The sequence below is a fragment of the Zalophus californianus genome, chromosome 2 (assembly GCF_009762305.2).
Source record: "Zalophus californianus isolate mZalCal1 chromosome 2, mZalCal1.pri.v2, whole genome shotgun sequence".
NCBI lineage: Eukaryota > Metazoa > Chordata > Mammalia > Carnivora > Otariidae > Zalophus > Zalophus californianus.
Window position 1 is genome coordinate 99,530,905 of NC_045596.1, and position 19,716 is coordinate 99,550,620.

The following is a 19,716-nucleotide window of genomic DNA, read 5'->3' on the forward strand; positions in this document are numbered from 1 at the left end:
TACTTCATAGTATTATTTATTTTGTTCTCACATTTTAATCATCTCACGTATATTTTTAACACCAGAAATGTTATTCACTTTTTTAATGTTAATTTTGCATATTACACAAAATAAATATTTGAAGAAGTCCACTGAAATCATGTAATTTCAAAACATGATTCGTCAACAATACTTCTGAGGACCGAAAACTGTGGCGTTGGAAGAAAGAAAAATATGTAAGCAACTTTTTTTTAAAATTTGTTTTAGGACCTCTCCTTGTTTGAAAACTTATCGTCTGGGAGAGGGAAGAAGAGGAAACAAATAAAAATAAGTTTTGTCAGGATCAGAGAGCCCTGTCAAACGTTCACGTAGTTGCTCACTTATGACGGGATCCACATGACTAACTAAAGACAGTTTACCGAATGGATTGCTTTTTCCATTCTAATCGAATAAATTCTTTAATAAACCCGTAGGCTTGGCATGTGTTATGGCGTAAAAAATAGCTCTAATCTATCTGGGAATTGCACTTCCCTTCGGAAGGATTATGGGGAGAAAAGAATTCACTATCATTAAACTAATCTGGTGAGGGAACAGGAAAAGTTGATCGCTCTCCGTCAGGTGGTGTTACACAGTGGAAAGATCTGTGGTTCTAGGATGGCAAATCTTGGTTTTTGAAGCCTTGCTCCAACACGTACTTAGGTCTCTGGTCACGAGCAAGTTCGGAACTTCGGTGAGGTATTAGCAACAACTGGGCTAATCATGGCCCCGGGGTTAGGGGAGCTCCATGTGTAAAATGTAACACACAGGCACCCACTGCTGCTCCCAGTTCTTTGTTGATTGTTTTTCCTCCTCACAGGCAAAGAAACCTACACCCCCTGAATGTTACCTACTATCAAAGTTGAATTTTTTTTAACAGCTTTGTGGAATGAAGGGAGAACGAATGAAGAAATGACTGAAGAATAGGACTGTATTAACATACTATGCAGTGGTTCATGTTTGAAAGCTTGGTAATGATGCGGAATTTTTAAGCAAAAACAAAGGCTGTTTCAGGACAACTTTTATGAAAGGTGAGGTGGCATTAGCAACATTCCAAAAGGACGTCTGGATTGTGATTTTTTCTGCTTCCTCTGGGCTGGGTGATTTACCAACGCAGGCTGCTTGGCGTTTCTGTTTGCTTTTGGAGATCAAAGCTCTTCACCAGCTCTAATCCTCACAACATTTAGGGAAAATAGCACCTCTTTAAAAGCCCAACAATTCATTTGGTGTATACAAAAGCCTACTGCGAAAGTGACTCTAACATTTTAGGATAAAAACACCATTATTTTCTATACATTATTGAGCATGTTTTTGAAGGTCCAAGTGCAAAAGCAACATTTTAAACTATTTTTCTTTTCTGAGAAACAAACTGAGGGTTCTAGAGGGGAGGGGGGTGGGGGATGGGTTAGCCTGGTGATGGGTATTAAAGAGGGCACGTACTGAATGGAGCACTGGGTGTTATATGCGAACAATGAATCGTGGAACACTACATCAAAAACTAATGATGTAATGTATGGTGATTTATATAACATAATAAAAAATAAACTATTTTACTTTTTTTGCAAATAAGATTGCATCACCTCTACTTTTTGCCTATTGTGTCATAAAGGTATTGAAGATTTTAAAGACATAGTTACATTCCAAATGTCTTTATTTTTATCCCAAACATACTGAAGTAAATTACACTATTAGTATATACAATAATGGACAGTGGAAAAGCAGAAAGAGGAAAAATTCTTTATAGAAATAAAAATTACTGAGTTTCAGATAAAGTATTTTCTGGCAGTTTATCAAAATCAATCATAAAATTAGTTTTACATTTTTTTACATACTTTTACATTTTACACATTTTACATATTTTTACATTATTTAAATAAATTACCTAAACATCATGAGACTTATAAATGCATTTTATTGCTCCAACTGGTAATTAACCATTGTTTTGTTTGCTCAGTAAAACCTGGAAGTAGAAGTAGTTGAAAGAAGATTATGAGTGTTGCAGATGGTAAGTTAGCACCCAAGTTTGACCGTCCTGTCAAAGAATCCTGGCGGGGGAAGACTATGAGATGTGAAGAGAAGAGTGGCTGAGCAAGGTGTGATATGTGAGGAGAATAGGATAGAAGGTTATACATGAAGATAACTTTTTTTTCTCAAAATAAGTCAACAATGATTAAGTTCCTACCTTCTAGCAACTCATAATTTAGTTGAGGGGGAGGGGCAAACATAACTAAAAAATTATGAAAAGAAAACATCACATGAAAGGAGTACCCATCAAGAAAATGCAAATGAAAAGCACAGTAAGATACCACTCCACACTTACTAGAAAGGCTAAAACTAAAAAACAAACAAACAAACAAAGAAACACCTGACAACATCAAATGACAGCAAGAATGTACAGCAACTAAGACGCAATTGGTGGGAGTCTAAAACGGCATTGCCCATGTATTCCAGACATACCTTTAAGGTGGCATTAAGCACTAAGAGAACTGGTTTTATTCATTTACCACTTATTTAAACTAAGACATAGGCTATTTGTGTGTTTTTCTCTGGCCCAATGTCCTGGTTTCCTATTTCCCTAATTTTATCTATGGAATAAGATCCTTAACTAAGAAGACCTGCTCTCATTCAAATATTTTTTTGTTTGTTTGTTTGTTTTTAAAGATTTTATTTATTTATTCATGAGAGACAGAGGGAGAGAGAGAGAGAGAGAAGCAGAGGGAGAAGCAGGCTCCCAAGGAGCAGGGAGCCTGATGCGGGACTCGATCCCAGGACCCCGGGATCATGACCTGAGCCGAAGGCAGACGCTTAACCATCTGAGCCACCCAGGCGCCCTCATTCAAATATGTTTTATGGAATTTGGATGATGACATTTTAAGTGTCTCTGATATACCCGGAAAGCTATTGAAATTTTCCACAAATCGAAATTTGGTACAATAAATGAACAATATTTTATTAAAAGCTTTTTTTGAGGTGGAGTAAGTTCCATATAACTTCTGGTTAAAATGGAAGAAATTTGTTAACCACTTTCCCAGTAATCTCAATTCTCAGTATTCACCCTGCGGACACAGAGGTCGGGGAAACTGTGTGAGGAGGCAGAAGGTACTGGATGGAGGTGCATCAAATGCACAAAAATGTTTTCCACATGCGCCTATTAGGGTCTGATTCTAATTGGACTGTGATTTGCATGGTTAGATTCCCATCGAATCCAGTTATACTTTTTTTTTTTTTTGTAGTTAATAGCATCTGTTACCAATTAGTTTCATACAGTGGTTTGCTTGACTGAAACATGCATCCTTTTGTTAATTTACTCTAAATTTAGAGACTGGATTTGCAATCTCCAATCCATCCCTGTTAGGGTCAATCAGAAAAGAGCAATACATATATGTAGTATACATTTTCCTGCCTACATCAAAGTTATTCTTATATTGCCTTGGAAACCATAGGCAGTCACCTAGAGAGTATTTTCAAATCTTTCACCCAGGGTTTCAAAGTTTGAACGGTCAAGATTTTGATGACTGGGCACAGCCAAAATCTTGTCTGTACTTCTTGTGAGTAATTTCCCTACCATCTCAAAGAAGATGGCAATTATGCCAAGCCATTGGAAAGATGCTGTTTTGATTAATCTCATCCCATTTTAAATGTTTCCTCTCATTGTTGCTCTTATGTTAATTTAAAAGAAGAGCTATTGATATAAGTATTCATGCGTTCAAAAAATGCCCATGTTAACGTGTTCAAAGTTCAATATTGTACTGCAGTATAGTAGAATTCTCTAAAATTAGCAGATGAGATCATTATTAATAAGCTCATTATTTCTTCAATTTTGGAAACAAAGATTTGGGTATGATCCTTTGTAATCAGTCGCTAGCTAGGACAGCTCTTACTGGCCTGCATGATATTCCTTTCATGAGATTATGTGAGATTGGGCCTTCAAAATGGTGCTGACAAACTGAATCAGTCAGAAAAAGGTTGAGTTTGGCCTCTGGGATACCAGTGGTCACCAACAAGATGCGATTTAGCCCTGAACGGGAGACCCTGCACTGCCTCTCACCCACCTCTGATCTACAGCACCTGCTCTGAGTGGGAGTGGCTGCAGGTGTCCCTTCCCCTGTGTGTCCCCATCACTGCATTACCTCTGCAGGTTCTTTAGAACCTGCATCTGATGGCTTTCTATCTGTTGCTCTGTGATGCCAGTGGGCCCTTTTCACCGTGTTCTCTGTTACCTCCCATGTGGTAATCTGTGGTCTCCTCTGTTTTCCTTAAACTCTCCCCAACGAGGGGTGATCATTCTTTGCATGAATGAGACAAAGCTTCTATCTCTGCCATTGGACTGTTACCTGTCCTCCCCACTGAGGGCCATGCATCCAGGGCAGGGGTGAGGACAACAATATGCAAGTGCAGTCCTTGCCACATGGCCCCTGTAAGTAGTCACAATATGGCTGTTTGCTTTCTTCCCAGCCAGCAGGGTGTGGTTCTCTCTGATGTGTCTCCTTCTCTTAAAGGTGCCTTTAATTCAAGTTAGCCTACCCAGAATAATCACCCTTTTGAGTAACAGAAAGTCAATTGATTAGTAACCTAATTCATGAGTGATTTCCCATGTTATTCATACATTCTCTCACACACAAGGGTGTGTGCACCAGAGGGTGGAAATCTCAGAGCCATCTTAGAATCCCACCGACCTGCCTGAATGGTCCTGTAAGATAGTCTTTCAGTTGATTTGTTTTCTCTCTAAGTAAACAAAGAAATCATTTGCAAGTGAGGATTAATGTGACTACTTTCCAATTTTATGCAGAACAAATATTAAATTCTATTTTTTTGCCTTAATGTAAGTACTATATTTCTCCTTTATATACTCATTTATATACTCATACACAAATGTTCATGCAATGATGTAAATGTATTCATCTGTTCATATTTTGTTAAGAGCTTTCACTAAGAATGGATGTTAAAGATAGTCATTTCTGTGTTCAAAGTTTGTTTATTGTGGTATTTAAAAGCATTATCTCTGGAGTCAAACTTTCTTGTGTTTTAATACTCGCTCTGTTACTAGTTGTGAGAAAATCACTTTTCCTCTCCATGGCTCTGTTCATTTGCAAATGAGGAGAAAAATAGTACCCATGCTAATGAGTTACTGTGAAAATTAAATACATTAACCCGTATGTGTGCTTATGATGAGTGCCCATCACAAGTTTTTTATTTTTAGTAATTATGTACTAATATGCTGAATTATCTTAATAGATCTGCTAACAGAAATAATTCTTCCATTACAAACATGAATTTTCCAAAAAATAATTGAATTTTAAAAAATTTCCTTCATGTCCTATAATTCCAGGGAAGATCTTTATTTTAATTCAAATGGCTTGCTCAGGTGGTATAGGTAAGTAAACTTTAATATCTTAATATCTTGATAGGTTGAACCAAACACTTAGGAAAAAGTAACTTGATGTTTTAACGTATAGAATAATATAATTCTTTAAAAGGCAAATTGTCAGGTAACTGGTTGAAGTAAAACTTTCTCTGAATGGATGATTTTATTCATTTAGAGAAAAAGTTTCTTTGGACATACATTTTTTAAACGACATTCAAATTCATGAAATAAACAGGAAGAACTACTTTGCAAAGAACAATTTGCTAAGGAAGTGGGTTCAGAATCAATCTGCCTCCTTCTTTGTTTTGAAATTGATAAATGTTTAGCTTCTAAGTACTTATCTATCTAATGGGGTGCTACTAAGCAGTGCTCAATGAGGATCCTTTCCATAATATTTATATCCATGCCCCCTATACGAATATATAGGAATTTGCGGAGGGTGGTATTGAACACTCAACAACTGTTATGGCCCAGGCCTAACCAGTTAGAATGGACATGGCTTACAAACCACTGCTGTGGCCACATGTTGTACATGGGCTCAACTTTAGTCATGATCAAACAGAATTAACAGATGACAAGGGTTAATATCTCCCGAACATTTGCTATGTGCCAGGCATTCTTCTGATACCTTTATCTGTATTAATTGTCTTAATTTTCACCCAAGCCCTGGGATTTAGGCACTGTTATTATCCTTACTGTACAGTTGGAGAAACAATCACGGAGAGGTCAAGAAACTTGCCCAAGGTCATATGGCTCATAAGTGGCAGAACCAGGCTCCAATCTTGGACCATTATGCTCCATACCCTCTCTCCCAGTGTTTGATCTCATTCCTGCCCTGCCATCCTGACTGTGAATTTTCTAATTTAGTAGAAATAAAGAGGAAGAAAAAGCATCTTGTTGATCATTATATAATACGCAGAACTTGATTTTTGGTCCAAAGTATGTAATACTGAGCCTGAAACAAATATCTTGGTGATGGATTCCTAACTATGTCATCTTCATGATTTAAAAAGCCACTCACTGTTAATTTCACTTTTTTGAAATGTATTTAATATTTTATATTAAAAGTTATACTGAACTGAACCTGTTGTATTTTTTTAATTTAAAATTGTCATCTGTGTATACATCCTCATCCATCAAGTGGCCCACAGATTCTGAAAGTTTCAAAAACACTGATATGTTAAGGATACATTCCCCTATTGGATGATTAATGAGTATTAAATTTTTCCAGTGGCTATAATGGAACGGACTCGAATTATGAATCAGTCACTTACAATGTGGTTTTAAGTGATATTCACTTACCAGATGTGAGATTTCTTGACAATTCATTTGAACAACTTATTATTTCTAATGCTTCCTCACTTCTTTAGAAAAATTTACCATCAGCATAGCTATTACTACAAACCTATGAATTTCATTCAAATCTAAGCATAGATCCCACCTTAAAAGAAAGATCAGTATTCTTAGGATCATGGAAACCCAATTCTCTATTAATCTTAGAAGATAAACAACTAATTTCCAGTAAACCAAATGGGGCAATTAAAGCTCAGAATTCATGAACATGAAAATATTAACACCATCCTGTAGATGGTGCTTTTGGGCATTTGTATGTTCAAATCATTTCAAGTTAAAATGACTCAGGAGCTATAAATAAAAGCATTTGCCTCCTGATGTTTGTTTGTCAGTTTTGAAATACTTAGTCCCAGTCTTTAGTTTTAGGCAAGGTAGCCCTGGATTTCAGATGCTGTGGGTAGGAAAACTGGAAATGTGAGGGCTAACTCGGCCTCAAAACCTGCACTCCCTTCTCATGATGGGACAGTCACAGGCGAGGGGCGCTACACCCTGATTGCAAACACACTGCCGCCTTGCTGGGGAAAATATATGTGCGGGAAGACCCATTTGAAAGTAACGCCATTTTTCTTCTGAAGTATGGACTTCTGTGCGACAAATAATAAAGTCAAATAAAGATTTAACATTGCAGTCAAAGCAGTGAAATATTCTGAAAGTATCTTCTGACCCGTTATTCTTGTTCACCCAAATGGCTGTCATGGAATAAGAGCCTTAGTAGCAGTGTGGTCATAAACAACGCATACTCTTTCTGTCTCATCATTCTTGGGCTATGGTCATAACACTTTGATGCTTTTCCTAGAGAAATAGTTTCTTTTCCTAATTCTGTCCCTCAGGCATGATTTCCACAGCCTCACATTTGCAGAAATGATTTCTTCTAAAAAAGAAATCTAATTAAACCATTTATCACCTTTTCTTTCTCCAAAGGGGTAGAGTGACAAATTAGCCTTAAAGTCTACTGTGCAGTTGATAGATGGGAAATAAAGATGTGGAGTCATTTATTTTAGCTGCAAGCTTGGGAATAAAACACTTATAGGGCAACAGGCCAAGGGCCTTTCAGAGATGATAGCTTATAGGATGTGTGAGACCTGGCATAGAAACGTCCACCCCTTTGTCTGAAGGGGACAGAATGCTCCATCATCCACCCAAATTCCGACCATTAACCCAGACCTGGGAAATCTAACACTTTGCATTATAGCATAAAGTTAAAGTTAAAATTGTGTATAATATAATATATATTTATATATGTTATAAATATATATAATAAATATATTATTAATATATTTAGTATAAATATATATAAATATAATTTCATCATAATATTATGAGAATATGGAACTTGGACTAAAAGTATGACAGTAAGCTTAGGAAAATATACATAATACAAAACAATGTAAATTAATTACTATTGATTTCAGTTGGTATTTACAAAATCAAAAACTGAGTGCTATAGAATGTAAGACATCTGATGGGTTCTACAATTATTTCAAAAATAAAGGTAAATTCTCAGGCTGGCTTATTAATGAACACAGAAATCTAGTTGGCTCCATAGTTTATTGTTCTCCTAAAATATAATCCTTATTATTCAAAGCACATACACAGAGACAGGATTAGTTCTTTGCCAAGCACATAACTTTTATATAATTGTTCAATCGACATTGAAATTCAAAAATCCCCCCCCTTTCTTCTTTATTTTGGAGTTTAGTTTGGAAATTGTCTTTTTTTAATGGAGAAAAAAACCCCTTTTCATCCTTTGAAAAAAAATATGAAAAATATACTGAATGCAAGCCTGATTGTCTATTCCAGAAAGAGATAAACCAAAAACACATGAAAAGTCAATTAAGGAGGACTAGGAAAGATGGTGGAGGAGTAGGGGACCCTATTTCAACTGGTCCCTGGAATTGAGCTGGATATCTACCAGACCACTCTGAGCACCCACGAAACCAGCCTGAGGTGTAAGAAGATCTGGATCTCTACAAAAAGAACATCGCAGGCGGTTGGTTTCGAGGTCCGAAGCAGGAAGCCCTGATTCCACGGGCAGATATCGGAGGATAAACGGCAGCGGGAGGTGCCTGGCCGTCTGGATCCTACACCGCCGGTGAGCGAAAGCCTCGTGCGCGCTGGGGACGGGGCACAGACTCGCAGACCGGCAGCGGCGGGGACAGGACTTTAGGGCAGCCCCCGGGGCGGAAACCTCAGAGCGGAGGGTTTGCGCGTGCGATCTGGGGGCGGCTGGCGGTTTTATTTTATTTTAAGATTTTATTTATTTATTTAATTGACAGAGAGAGAGAGAGCGTGAGAGGGAACACGAGCAGGGGGAGTGGGAGAGGGAGAAGCAGGCTTCCAGCCGAGCAGGGAGCCTGATGCGGGGCTCGATCCCAGGAGCCTGGGATCATGACCTGGGCCGGAAGACAGTTGCCTTAAACAACTGAGCCACCCAGGCGCCCCTACAGCTGGCGGTTTTAGAAGCACAAAGGGCACAGACATGCTCCGACCTGGAGGCAGGACTTGGGGGCGCTGCAGAGGGGTGCACAACCCAGGCCGCTGCAGTTTAGAGCAGCACGGACAGAAACGGAGATAGTGTGGCCAGGAGAGCTCACTGAAAAACAGACTGTGGTCTCTCTGCTCTGAGGCGGAGGGTTGGAAATGGTCTCTTCTGCTCTGACTCGCTGAAGAGTCGCGGAAAGCCGTCAGGGAAAGCCACCAGAGAAAGCCATCAGAGAACAAAAGCCCCAAAAACTGATTCCCGCTGAGCCCATCCCCCGCCACAGGGGGGCAGGGCAACTCTGCCCAAACAGGGTTGCCTGAGTAACAGCGCGGCAGGCCCCTCCCCCAGAAGACAGGCTGGGAAAATAAGAGGCCAGCAACCCTAAGGTCCCAAGAAAACAGGTGCATCTTGCTTGGATTCTGGTCAATAACCTGGACTCTATACATTCCCTCAAACACCCATCAACAGAATGACTAGGAGGAGGAGCCCCCAAAATAGAAAAGACTCAGAGATTATGATTTATGCTGCAGATTTACAAATGGATGCAGGTATAACCAAGATGTCAGAGATGGAATTCAGGCTAGCAATTGTGAAGACAGTGGCTAGAATGGAGAAAACAATTAATGGCAACGTAGAGTCTCTAACGGCAGAAATGAAAGCTGAATTGGCAGAACTTAAAAATGCTGTCAATGAAATCCAATCCAATCTAGATAATCTAACAGCTAGGGTAACTGAGGCAGAAGAATGAATAAGCGACCTGGAAGACAATATAATAGATAAAAAGGGAAAAGGGGAGGCCAGGGAAAAACAACTCAGAATCCATGAAAATAGAATCAGAGAAATAAGTGACACCATGAAGCATTCCAATGTCAGAATAATTGGAATCCCGGAGGGAATGGAGAGAGAGGGGACTAGAAGATGTATTTGAGCAAATCGTAGCTGAGAACTTCCCTAATCTGGGGAATGAAACAAACATTCGCGTCCTAGAGGCAGAGAGGACCCCTCCCAAGATCAAGGAAAACAGGCCAACACCCTGGCATGTAATAGAAAAACTTGCACATCTTAGAACCAAGGAAACCATCTTAAGGGCAATTAGGGGGAAGAGATTCCTTACATACATACATACAGAGGGAGGAACATCAGAATAATGTCAGACCTATCCACAGAGACCTGGCAAGCCAGAAAGGCCTGGCAAGACATATTCAGGGTACTAAATGAGAAGAACATGCAGTCAAGAATACTTTATCTGGCAAGGCTTTCATTTAGAATGGATGGAGAGAGGCAGAGCTTCCACAACCGGCAGAAACTGAAAGAATATGTGACCACTAAGTCGGCCCTGCAAGAAATATTAAGGGGGGTTCTATAAAAGGAGAAAGACCCCAAGAGTGACATACAACAGAAATTTACAGGGACAATCTATAAAAACAACATCTTCACAGGCAACATGATGACAATTAATTCATATCTTTCAATAATCACTCTCAACGTGAATGGCCTAAATGCCCCCATAAAACAGAGGGTTGCAGATTTGATAAAAATGCCTAAGCCACGCATTAGAAGAGAAATAATTAAAATTAAAGCAAAGATCAATGAATTAGAAACCAGAAACACAGTAGATCAGATCAACAAAACTAGAAGTTGGTTCTTTGACAGAATTAATAAGATCGATAAACCACTAGCCAGACTTATCCAAAAGAAAAGAGAAAGGACCCAAATTAACAAAATTATGAATGAAAGGGGAGAGATCACGACTAACACCAAAGAAACAGAAACAATTATTAGAAATTATTATCAACAACTATATGCCAATAAACTGGGCAATCTGGATGAAATGGAGGCCTTCCTGGAAACCTATAAGCTGCCAAGACTGAAACAGGAAGAAACTGACAACCTGAATAGGCCAATAACCAGTAACGAGATTGAGGCAGTGATCAAAAACCTCCCAAAAAAAAAGAGTCCAGGGCCTGATGGATTCCCTGGGGAATTCTACCAAACATCCAAAGAAAAAATAATACCTATTCTACTGAAGCTGTTTCAAAAAATAGAAACAGAAGGAAAACTTCCAAACTCATTCTATGAGGCCAGCATTACCTTAATCCCCAAACCAGGCAAAGACCCCATCCAAAAGGAGAATTTCAGACCGATATCCCTGATGAATATGGATTCCAAAATCCTCAACAAAATCCTAGCTAATAGGATCCAACAATACATTAAAAGGATCATCCACCACGACCAAGTGGGCTTTATCCCCGGAATGCAAGGGTGGTTCAGCATTCGCAAATCAATCAATGTGATAGAACACATTAATAAGAGGAGGGAGAAGAACCATATGGTCCTCTAAATTGATGCAGAAAAAGCATTTGACAAAATACAACATCCTTTCCTGATTAAAACTCTTCAGAGTATAGGGATAGAGGGAACATTCCTCAAGTTCATAAAATCCATCTATGAAAAACACACAGCGAATATCATCCTCAATGCAGAAAAGCTGAGAGCCTTTCCCTTAAGATCAGGAACACGTCAAGGATGCCCACTCTCGCCACTATTGTTCAACATAGTACTAGAAGTCCTAGCAAGAGCAATCAGACAACAAAAAGAAATAAAAGGTATTCAAATTGGCAAAGAAGAAGTCAAACTCTCTCTTTTCACAGATGACATGATACTTTATGTGGAAAACCCAAAAGACTCCACCCCCAAATTACTAGAACTCTTACAGCAATTCAGCAATGTGGCAGGATACAAAATCAATGCACAGAAATCAGTTGCTTTCTTATACACTAACAACACAACTGTAGAAAGAGAAATTAGAGAAACGATTCCATTTACAATAGCACCAAAACCCATAAGATACCTCAGAATAAACCTAACCAAAGAGGTAAAGGATCTATACTCTAGGAACTACAGAACACTCATGAAAGAAATTGAAGAAGACACAAAAAGATGGAAAAACATTCCATGCTCATGGATTGGAAGAATAAACATTGTTAAAATGTTTGTGCTACCCAGAGCAATATATACCTTCAACACCATCCCGATCAAAATTCCAATTACATTTTTCAAAGTGCTGGAACAAACAATCCTAAAATTTGTATGGAATCAGAAAAGACCCCGAATCACCAAGGAAATGTTGAAAAAGAAAAACAAAGCTGGGGGCATCACGTTGCCCGATTTCAAGCTATATTACAAAGCCGTGATCACCAAGACAGCATGGTACTGGTACAAAAACAGACATATAGACCAATGGAACAGAATAGAGAGCCCAGATCTGGACCTTCAACTTTATGGTCAAATAATCTTTGACAAAGCAGGAAAAAAAAATGCAATGGAAAAAAGACAGTCTCTTCAATAAATGGTGCTGGGAAAATTGGACAGCCACATGCAGAAGAATGAAACTCGACTATTCTCTAACACCATTCACAAATATAAACTCAAAGTGGATGAAAGACCTCAAGGTGAGACAGGAATCCATCAAAATCCTAGAGGACAACATAGGCAGTAACCTCTTTGACATTGCCCACAGCAACTTCTTTCAAGATACATCTCCAAAAGCTAGTGAAACAAAAGCAAAAATGAACTTTTGGGACTTCATCAAGATAAAAAGCTTCTGCACAGCAAAGGAAACAGTCAACAAAACAACCCACACAATGGGAGAAGATATTTGCAAATGACACTACAGGTAAAGGGCTGGTATCCAAGATCTATAAAGAACTTCTAAAACTCAACACCCAAAAAAAAGTAAGTCAAAAAGTGGGCAGAAGATATGAAAACACAGTTTTCTGAAGAAGACATACAAATGGCTAACAGACACATGAAAAAATGTTCATCATCATTAGCCATCAGGGAAAATCAAATCAAAACCACATTGAGATACCACCTTACACCAGTTAGAATGGCAAAAATGGACAGAGAAAGAAACAACAAATGTTGGAGAGGTTGTGGAGAAAGGGGACCCTCTTACACTGTTGGTGGGAATGCAAGCTGGTACAGCCACTTTGGAAAACAGTGTGGAGTTTCCTCAAAAATTTAAAAATAGAGCTACCCTATGACCCAGCAATTGCACTACTGGGTATTTACCCCAAAGACACAGATGTAGTGAAAAGAAGGGCCATATGCACCCCAATGTTCATAGCAGCAATGTCCGCAATAGCCAAACTGTGGAAAGAGCCGTGATGCCCTTCAACAGACGAATGGATAAAGAAGATGTGGTCCATATATATAATGGAATATTACTCAGCCATCAGAAAGGATGAATACCCAACTTTTACATCAACATGGATGGGACTGGAGGAGATCATGCTAAGTGAAAGAAGTCAAGCAGAGAAAGTCAATTATCATATGGTTTCACTTATTTGTGGAACATAAGGAATAGCGTGGAGGACGTTAGGAGAAGGAAGGGAAAAATGAAGGGGGGGAAATCGGAGGGAGAGATGAACCATGAGAGACGTGGACTCTGAGAAACAAACAGGGTTTTAGAGGGGAGGAGGGAGGGGGGAGTGGTTAGCCCGGTGATGGGTATTAAGGAGGGCACGTACTGCATGGAGCACCGGGTGTTATACGCAAACAATGGATCCTGGATCACCACATCAAAAACTAATGATGTATTGTATGGTGACTAACATAACATAATAAAATTTTTAAAAAAAATCAATTAAAATTATAATACACATTAAAAAGCATGGTTATTGGCCAAACCAGTGATCAAAAATTATGCGAAGATTTCAGAAGAAGAAATCAGCACAGAAGGTGACCATGGTTAAAAGAATTCACACAAGAGAAGAATATGAACTGGGCTTTGAAGGAGGACGAGGATTTGTATGCATAGGGTAGGCAGAGGAGACTAGATCTGATGCGCAATATGGTGCAAGGAATCAGTTGTTTTAGTTGTGGTCATCCCAGTGGCTTAGCACAAATGAAGTTTATTCCTGCTCATGTAACACTACAAAGCTGGTCTTTTTGGTGGCTGTGAATGTTCAGAGACTAGGAGACCTTTCATTTTATGACTCTGGCATTCTTTAGGATCCCCTATCATTTCTGAAATGTGCTAGAAGGGGAAAAAAACGCCTATAAAAACTACACTCTTCTTAAGAGCCTTGTTATGGACCTGACACACACAACTTCTGCTCAACTTCTGCTCATACTCCACAACTGAAATCCAGTCCCTTATGCACTCCCAAGTGCATGGGCAATGTAATCCCTGGCTGGGCAACCACTTTCCAGCGACAGAAAAGCAAGCACACATGTGTGCGTATAAGCAACTAAACGTTGTTCTGTTGGTCTCTGTTTTTGGTTCTCTTTTCATTTCAATCCAAATGCTCTTTCCTAAGGAATTCCATCCACAAACAGAAATTCATTAACCTTCTAAATGACTCCTATGTTTTCTCTTAACCCAGAATTTTCTGGAGATCAAGATCCCTAAATCTACTGCTTGTTAAACGTATCCTTCCACTTGGGTATCTTTTAGATCTCTAAAATACAATTTGTGCAAATGTGAATCATCAGTTTTCTTTTCAAAGTTTATTCATATGCCCATAGTTTCCATCCTGAAGAATGGCTCTGCCATCATACTAATTGCTCAAGCCCCAAACCGAGGACATATATTTGAGTCCTCTCAATCTTTCACCCTTTGTTAACCCTTGCTCACATTCTTCCCCTCATCACTACTCCTTCTTTCCATATTCCCCCACTCTCTCTTGTCTTGGGATTTTTGCAAGAACATCCTCACTGGCCTCCCTGATGTCATGCTAGGTGCCTTCCCATTTATCCATCATCGTTTTCTCAGGGTGCTATTTCCAAAGTGTGTGCATGATCTGACTAATCTGTTAAATCTTGTAGGATGAAATCTAAACACATAGCTTGGCACACCAAGTTCAGCCTCTGCTTGGTCTTTTTTAGCCTCTTATCCCATTATTTTCCCTTTTAAAACTTTATTTATTTATTTATTTATTTATTTATTTATTTATTTGTTTGTTTATTTTACAAGAAACCTATTTTATTTTATTTTTTTTAGATTTTTTATTGTTATGTTAATCACCATATATTACATAATTTGTTTTGGTGTACTGTTCCATGATTCATTGTTTGTTCATAACACCCAGTGCTCCATGCAGAATGTGCCCTCCTCAATACCCATCACCAGGCTAACCCATCCCCCCACCCTCCTCCCCTCCAGAAACCTCAGTTTGTTTTTCAGAGTCCATCATCTCTCCTGGTTTGTCTCCCCCTCTGACTTACTCCCCTTCATTCTTCCTCTCCTGCTATCTTCTCCTTTTTTTTTTTTTTTATTTAGAGACAGGAAGCAAGTAGGTGGGCAGGGAGGGGGTGGGGAGGAAGCAGGGGGAGAGGGAGAAGAGAATCTGAAGTAGGCTCCACACTCATCTCACCACCCTGTGATCATGACTAAGCCCAAATCAAGAGTCGGACACTTAACCAACTGAGCCACCCAGGCGCCCCCCCCCATTACTTTCCAATGGGTTCAACTACCTGCGCAATTCCAAACTTTGCATGTTTCCGTATATTCTTTCCTCTTCATGTAAAAGTTCTTCTTTCTCCTGCTTTCCATTGCATCTTCCACTTGTCAGTGTGTCCTTCTCTCCTGTCCTGCTCAAGAACCGCTCATCCTGGGAGAGTTATGCCTATACTTCACATCCAGATCTAGGTAGGTGTGTTCACTCTGGCACTTCCTGAATTGTCCAGTTCTAGATCTCCTATCACTGTGTCCCAGTGACTTACTTGTCTGTCTTCAGTTCTGAACCCATTACAATCTCCTGGGAATTTTTAAGAAATCCAAAGAGCAGCCTTCATTCCACACCAGAGAAATCAGAATCTGTAGAGGTAGAATATTTCTAAAGCTTTGCTAGTGATTCTACTGGGCAGCCAAGGTTGAAAATGGCTGCTGAAGGGAAAAATTGTAGGGCAGTCGTGAAGGTATTAGCTACTGAAGGAGTTAGGGAAAAAAATAACAAAAAGAGGGAGGAACGAAGAAAGGGAGGGAGAACACATCTTAGAATTACATTATGGAAGAAATGAAGAATAATTGAAATATTTACTAGATACTTAGTGCCTGTTATATTACAGTGTATGATTTAAATATACAGGGATTTTAGTTAGCTCAAACTATTTGAACTAAATGGTCTGAAGTTTATTCCAGTTTATCTTAACTGTTTCTTGGAAGCCCTTAGATCATAAAATTATAAATTTAATAACACTAATCAGTGATGGTGTGCTAAGCGAGCTCAAATATAATGTGAATGGAGTGAGATCAGTAAAAAGTTAATAGCTTAATATCAGTATTAATTGAATCCAAATTACATAATAATTTACTTTTCATTAATAAATGAGCCTATTCTTTCCCAGTGTACATTTTACCAAGATCTTTTTTTCACACAAATTTCCATGTATGACTTTATGTCATGTTAGTAGTGTGCAGGGACGTATACTCCATTTATGTTTGTCTCCGAGTTTATCAGCAGCCTTGCCAATTAAGCAAATAGGGTGATGTCATTGTTGCCCATATGAGCCTCTGAGTCCTGCAGGTGGAATAAAAGGGAGTGATCTATAATGAGAAGGAAAATACTTGAAAGGGACAATAAAAAAAGTAAAAGAAAAAGGAAAGTTCTAAATTTTCTAATTTCCAATTTTAGTGAAGTCTATAATTTTTTAAATATTTTTGAAAAATCCCCAAAACATGATTGCCATTTAATATTCATTGAGTTGTTATTTCAAGTCTTCTCTACTGTTTTAGGTTGATTAATTTAAAGGTGAAAAAAATCAATATTCATATGTTCAAATAAAAAAACAGAAGCCCTGTGTCCAACAAAGGATAAAAACCTAAGTAAAGTAAAAAAGAAAGCAAGCAAGATTGATATTATGGGGAAAGGGCTACTGAGCCTTAACTATGGCTTAGTGTTCATTTCAAACTCTGTAATTGATATTAATGAAAAGCACTGTTTTATTATTGAGCCACAAGAGTAACCAAAGCTGAAAGCTATCCTGCTGTAGGACTTTCCAGATAAGAGCTAAGAGAGTCGTAACTCCCCTATTTGTTTAGTTCACACCAAGCTGTGTTTGATACTTGCTACCCAGTTGTGTTCTTGCATATCTTGAACAGATAGCGCAAGCTCTTTTTTATACTTAACCTCATGGTGGCATTGATGTTCTCAATAATTACACCTAACTGTAAAACGGAACCGCCTTGCACATAAGAAAGTGAACCCTCATCATTCAAATATCCATAACTATTTATAGGTTTATAATGTAATCAAGACGCGGCTATTTTATTAAAGGGTAATTAATCTGAAAGCTACCTTATGTTACATATTTCCCCATGCCATTTTTCAAAGTAAACGTAGAGATACACTTGCTTTTCCTATGGTTGATTCAGTAAATGAAATAAAAATCCCAAACAAAAGAGAGATGAAATGTCAGGTTGCACAGAAAATACAGAATTATGCTATATAAAAAAGAAATATGATGTGTTTACTATCCAGCCTATTTGTTTACCAAGGAAAAACAAATATATTTTTGTGCGTGTGTGACATTCCTCAACCCCAAACCATATTATTTGCCTCAGTGTGTGATCACCAGTGCTTGCTTGCCACAACATCCCAAGAACGCTATAGAATTGGGGGATGGGGGGATGGGTTAGCCCGGTGATGGGTGTTAAGGAGGGCACGTTCTGCATGGAGCCCTGGGTGTTATACGCAAACGATGCCTCATGGAACACTACATCAAAAACTAATGATGTAATGTATGGTGATTAACATAACATAATAAAAAAGATAAATACAATAAAAGTAAAAACAAACGAAAAAACAAAAACCAAAACAACAAAAACCAAAAGAAGTTGGGCAATAAATACATTTGCATGTTGAATGGATTTTGGAAAATCAGTCTCTTTTTTTTTTAAGATTTTATTTATTCATTTGACAGAGAGAGACACAGCGAGAGAGGGAACACAAGCAGGGGGAGAGGGAGAAGCAGGCCTCCCGCGGAGCAGGGAGCCCGATGCGGGGCTCGATCCCAGGGCCCCTGGGACCATGACCTCAGCTGAAGGCAGACGCTTAACGACTGAGCCACCCAGGCGCCCCAAAAATCAGAGCTTCTGATGACTTCTAGCTAAGCACATTTCTTTCTAATATTATTCCCAATGATTTTGTCACTCAAAGTCATATTCCTCATTTCCTATGGTTTGCTGAACTCACACATTATGTAATTCACTCCCTGAATATTTATACAACATACCTAGCTATAGGAGTATCTTTGAAATGATTTCCCCTTTTTCTCATATGATATGACATTCAGGGGAACTATATCTCTATCTGTCATCAGCACTCTTATTAAGCAAAAGACTGTCAAAAATAAATATAAAATTTTGGTTTATAGATACTTTTAGGCTACATCTATCAGATAACCCCGAAAATAAGAAAAGATGATGTTAACATTTTTTTGTTGTCGTCACCTAAGATAGTCTTCATGTGGGATGGAAAGGTTGGTTATGTTTAAAAAAGAAAAAAAAAAAAAGAGGCAAAGAGATTTGCCTGTTCCTGCTCTGCATTATCTACCTATTCCTTGTGCCTCCCCTGTACTTGTCTGACTGGGTACTGGCTAAAACTGGTCAACTTGTCTTCTTGTTTTGTCATGTAAATGTAATGTAATTATATCACAACATCTGAGATTAAACCCCAAATACACCAGTATCTTCTTTAGGCTTAATACGTTAGGTACCCATGAAAATAGCTATCCGAAATCTCATTTTAGGAGAAAGTCAGAGACTGAAAGGAGAAAATTTGAGGCGGTAGTGTTAGGTCCCTCCCTGAGAGGTCATCTGAGGCTACCTCTGAATTTCTATTTATCTTGATGAATTTGTGACTCATCACTGTACCTCAATAAAGAGAATAATAAGTTCTTATTTCATAATTTGAGTAGTTCTCAGTGTAGGATCTTCCTCTGCATAGAAGGCTGCTTCTACAGATCTTTGCTTATTCACTGCTTTTCATTATCCACAGCTCAGCAACTCCTGGAATATCTCAGATAGCCACCGCTGCATCAGTCAGTTCTACCCCATTACTCTTCTGTATTTATTTCATGGTAATAAGTATCCCTGTGTCATCTTGTCTCCCATAATTAGAATGTGCGCTCCATCAGAGCAAGTTCATTGTCCATCTCTTACACGATTGAACCCTGTGCATCTGTGATTTCGGGGGTCATGTTCCTTCAAAATTCAGGCAGTCCAGACCACCCAGGGCTGCTCTAGCCCAATGATGCCTTCATTTGAACTAGAAAAGGCTATCTTCTCTGGCTGAGGTTTTTCACAAAGTTACCTCCTCTCAGTGACATGAACGCCAAGTACAAAGCTCAGCAAGCAGAATGAGCTGTCCTATGGGCTAAAAAAGCATCTGATTCCTCTAGGCAACACCATGCTAGGACACTCCACTGGTTGGGTAATCTGTATAATCTCATAAGTGGTGATTCTGATCCTATCTCTGCTATAGTTCACACCATC